Source organism: Lathyrus oleraceus, chromosome 3 (genome assembly GCF_024323335.1).
Source record: "Lathyrus oleraceus cultivar Zhongwan6 chromosome 3, CAAS_Psat_ZW6_1.0, whole genome shotgun sequence".
Lineage (NCBI taxonomy): Eukaryota > Viridiplantae > Streptophyta > Magnoliopsida > Fabales > Fabaceae > Lathyrus > Lathyrus oleraceus.
Genome location: NC_066581.1, coordinates 8,077,510 through 8,082,851, shown reverse-complemented (window position 1 = coordinate 8,082,851; position 5,342 = coordinate 8,077,510). Strand labels below are relative to the sequence as shown.

The window sequence follows — 5,342 nt, the reverse complement described above, 5'->3', positions numbered from 1 at the left end:
ATTCTAATCATTTCAATTCCAATCATTCAATCATATTCTTTTGCCTCTTCAATCACCTTATTTTCAGCCCTAGTGGGTTGAACTACGAAAGCTCTAATTTCCTTATTGCACTATAAGGGTACGTAGGCAGGAGAACCCAGTTTCTTCGCGAGTTATCTTATCTATATCTTATTTATCATCTAATCAATCATTCTTCATTCATTCTACCAATACCATCTTGTGAGATCAACTATTCTCCTCCTTGGACTCCTTGTCTATCCTTTTAGGATGATAACAACAGTCCACCTCATCAATCGAGAGTTGTTTGGCCCGTAACCCAAACATTTAATTCATTCTTTTTCGGATAAGATGCCACTTTTCTCTTCAATTAAGAGTCTATCCTTCTCTTGGATCCAAGCTACTATCCTTATTTGATCTCGAATTGTTGATTCCCCAGCAAGTGTTACTATTCCTTGTACTATCCAGTACTACAATTCTTCCTTGACGAAGTGTTTGTCTTGTGAGTCCCCGTTGCTTAGACAAATGCCTCTCCCTTTCTATTCTCGTAGTTCCAAACTACGATTGCTCTAATTTTCTGATTGCACGATGAGAATACGTAGGCACGAGGATGCGAATCCTTGGTGAGCATACTTATAATTATTCCTCCTTCGCCTTAGGGCACCATCCATATCTTTCACTATTCATTACCCACCTTCGATCATAAATCGTTCATCTAATGACATACTACTTCTTTGACATCGAAATACACTTTCTTTGGAATTCCATATACACCATTTTAGGACACCTAACGAATAGTCTACATTTATACCTAGAAATGTTTGGCCTTTAACCCAAACACTTAATTCCTCCTTTTTAGCTAAACACCCTATAGTGGCGGCCTGCTAGTCTACGTATCGGTTAAAGTTGTTTCCCTCTATGGTAGAAATCTCATTTCTTTTATGGATTCCAACACACTTTCACCTTTCGATTTCGAACAATATTTCTCCAGTCACTTATCAACAGATATTTAATTTCTGTGACTTCGGTCACCCCATTCCATTCTTCTTCGTGATACATTCATAATCTACCTTCCTTCACTTCACGTGATATACTTATTCTTTAAGCCAAATACATTATACCTTTGTTCTCCATCTTATATCTCCTTGTGAACCAAGAGATGTTTGGCCCTTAACCCAAACACCTAACTCCTCTTTTTCGGTTGTTCCACTACAGTGATATAGTGCTGTAGGCCCTCACTCGTTGGTTCATATCTGTTTACTCTTGAGTTCATTTTTCTCTCTTTTTGGAGTTCAAACAACACTATTCTTTGGTTCAGACCATACTTTGATCACACTTCTCCTCACCTCCCACTTCTAGTTCCTCGAACTACGATAACTCTGAATTCCTCATTGCACGATGAGGATACGTAGGCATGAGGGACCTAATCCTCACCGAGCACTTTATCTCTTTCTTTCCTTTCCCTTCATCCTTTTGTGAGTAATCTTTAGATAATACCTAATCGAGCGAGAATAATCAAAACGATTCCCATGGAGTACCATGGATGTTTGGGGTGCTAACACCTTCCCCTTGCATAACCGACTTCCTTACCCAGCATATCTCTTTTCCCCAGGTTTTATCAATGTTTTCCTTTCCCTTTGGGGATAAATAAAGTTCGATGGCGACTCTGTTGTATGTTCGATCGTGTGATACGTTCGGGTATATTTCTGCTAGATTCAGAGGGTTAGGGTGCTTGCAGTTCAAAGCTTGGGCAAAGTCTCCCCAATTCTGAGGCAATAAACATGTATTTATAGGCTCTTGCATTGCTTTCCACACCTTTTGAAAATTTGGCCAAATTTAGTAACTTGTGTGCATGGGTGCAAGGGCATGCATTTAGGCCCAAATGATGATTGTGTTAAGTCCAAATTATTGCACAAAACATGCTGAGATCATAACATGAATCCATGCAAAGGTATTTGAGAATTGAGTTCAAAAGTTGCCAAAACAAGCCATGCAAAGTAACCATGCGCAAGTCACTCAAAAATGATCCAAATGCCATGATCTTGAATGTTTTGGAAATCTAACATGAAGAGAAACAACTTTTATTTTTGAAGACTTTTCCATTTGGAGCTTGGATCATGATGAATTTTAAGGTGGAAGTTGGAGAAATCAAACATGGTTGAAATTTTACTAAGTTATAAGTCAAATGACCACTTTGTCCACCTTGAATAACTTTTTCTATGAGATTCAAATGAAAATGGTTCCTTCTTAAAATTTGTAGATCTTTAATTCCTATTCAATTTGGTCAGAAATGTGACATCATTTGGATCTTGTATGAGGGATTTATGGATTTTAGAAGTTGAGGAAAATTGCTTGTTTAATGATAATGGCCCAAAATGACCTATAATGTTTCATCTTGGAATATGCCCTTACAAGTAGATTGTGACATTTACCAAAATATAAAAGTTGGATAAGACATCTTTAATTTGATCATGAAACTTGGATGACATTCATATCATAAAAATTGAGCAAGTTATGGTCTTTGGGAGTTGACCTCATAACTAGGGCACATACAAAATGACCTATAATCTTTCACCATAAAATATGACTTTCCAAGCAAAACTAGCTCTTTATGCCAACATGAAAGTTGTTTTAAATGTCATAAAGAGTAACGTTTATCTTGGAATAATTTTTATTTGATAACAATTGTAGGAGATAGGGTCTAGGGAACCCCAGTTTTGACCAGTTAACTTTCTCTGGTCAACCTCTTTAAACCAACTTGCAAACTTGAAGTTCCTTTGATATTTGAGTCTCATTGAGAATAATATATGCTTGATATGATGTATAATGAAGTATACCATAATATATTTGACCAATTGATGAGGAAACTTGCTGAGGAAGTCAAACAAGATACCTAGATGAATTAGGGTTTTCAAGGCAAACAAACTTCAAACTCTTGATGAATTCTTGATAAAAATGACAATTAAATAAAATGGGGATCCATATATGATACTTTGAACTAATGTGAACCTTTTCTTGATGGATCTCTTGCACCGAGGGTCCTAAACCCTAGATATGAGCTTGATGAGGCCTAGGTGGACACACACACTACCTACAAAAGAAACAAAGCTACACATAGACATATTTTTTGTATTTTGGTTAGTGAAAAAAAGAAAATAAAGTATGATACATTCAAGAGTGCTTGGTGATCTCTCATAATGCAAACGCAAATGAATGAGGGGTGAAGAGGATACCAAGGTGTGATCCCAAAGCCAATGCAAATAATGAGATAGCATGAGGGATCTTAGGATCAAAATTAGGGTCTTACAGGTTCTCATGTTACCATTATGTTGGTACGAGTTATACCTTTGCATCACTTCAAGCATACTCTTGAAGTTGTTTGTCTTGTTAGTCCTAGTTGCCTAGGTAAACACTTCCTTACTTTCCTTTGTTTTCGTGGTTCCTTGAACTATGATTGCTCTGACTTTGTCATTACACAGTGAGAATACGTAGGCACGAGGATGCGAATCCTCCGCGAGCATACTCCTAATTATTGCTCCTTTCGCCGTAGGGCACCATTCATATCTTTTATGATCCATCATCTACCTTTAATCATAAACTGTTCACCCTAGTGATATACTGTTTCTTTGAAACCAGATACATTTTCCTTTGGAATTCCATATACATCATTTTAGGACATTTGTCCGCCTTTGTGCCAAGAGATGTTTGGCTTGTAGCCAAACACCTAATTCATTCTCTTTGGCCATGACAATACAGTGAGTATGCCTCTGTCCCTCCCCATCTTAGTCGTGCCACCTTTACTCTTGAGTTACAAATACCATTTACTCAATGGATTCCAATATACTCTTACCTTTGGTTTCAAACTATACCTCTTCAGTCACTTATTACCAAATCTTCGATTCTTCGACTTTGGTAATTCATTCCATTCATCTCCATGGAGCATTAATCATGACCTACATTCATATTCTACCTTCGTTCACTTCATGTGATATATCAGTTGTCTTTGTGCCAAATAGATTATTTCTTTGAGCTCTATCTTGTATCCCTTGGTGAACCAAGAGATGTTTGACTTATACCCAAACACCTAATTCCTTCTTTTTTGGTAAGATAATACAATGGGTATGCTTAGTTTCCTCCATGTCTTAGTATATGCTAGTTTTACTCTTGGATTCATATTTCACCCCTTGTTGGAGTCCACATCATATAATCCTTTGGTTTAGACAATACTGTTATCACAATTATTTCACTTCCTATCATTAATTCTTTGAACTACAAAGCTCTGAATTCCTCATTGCACTATGAGGATACGTAGGCATGATGACCCCAATCCTCACCAAGCACTTTATCCATTTCTTTCTTTTCCCTCATTCTTTTGCAAGTAATCTTTAGATATAACACCCATACGAGCAAGAACAATCAAAACGCTTCCCATGGAGTACCATGGATGTTATGATTTGGGGTATGACAATATTCTTAACCAATACTCAGCACGATTTTTATTGAATATAATCATAACTCGTAGATACAAATTACAGGTATAATAATAAGAACAATGTGAAATTAAAATATGTATTATTTTTTTATCTATAGTTGGATTTGAGATGTAAACATTGTGAGATTTCATTTTAGTGAAGTTGTTGCTACAGTGAAATTGATATAATTTAAATTTTGAATGCATAGGTCCTGTAGCTCAGTTGGTTAGAGCGTTGGTCTTATGAGCCGAAGGTCGCGGGTTCGAGCCCCGCCGGGACCATATTTTAGCTTATCCATTTAAGAGTTTTCTTTTCTCAAAACTTTTTTTTGTTTAAATCATTCATTTTATCCACTTAAGTGGATTTTTCTCTTATAATAAGAGGTTTATGCAATTTAAAAAAAAATAGTATTTATACTCCCTCTGCTCTTTAATATAATTTTTTATTATTTAGATTAATTGAAGAATTAATATATCTAGACTATAATATTGATTAAATTTTAGAATTATTTTGTATTTCTAATATATATATATATATATATATATATATATATATATATATATATATATATATATATATATATTCATTTTCACACGAGATGTATGACTTTTAATATTCATATTTAATACATGAGAAATGATGGAGAATGTATTATTTTATTAATTATAATAGTGGTATCATACATGCAGTTAGTTGTGTTCTTTGTGATTGAAATACCTGAATCCAAAAAATTCTAATTCATGAGAGTGAAGGATAATTAATTGTGTATGACTTATCTAATACTTAAAATTGATTATTTAATTTAAAATTAATGATAAATTATTTGTAGTTTTTTCCTTTAAATATAATTTGTAACACTTAAATTTTAAAAGA

The 5,342-nt window shown here is 34.8% G+C and overlaps 1 non-coding gene across 1 annotated transcript; it reads left to right on the top strand.

Moving 5' to 3' along the window:
- Nucleotides 1-4,676: 4,676 nt before the first annotated feature.
- On the top strand, nucleotides 4,677-4,750 carry TRNAI-UAU (transfer RNA isoleucine (anticodon UAU)). The gene has a single exon. It is a non-coding gene; the product is annotated as a tRNA-Ile (tRNA).
- The last annotated feature ends 592 nt before the right edge of the window (nucleotides 4,751-5,342 follow it).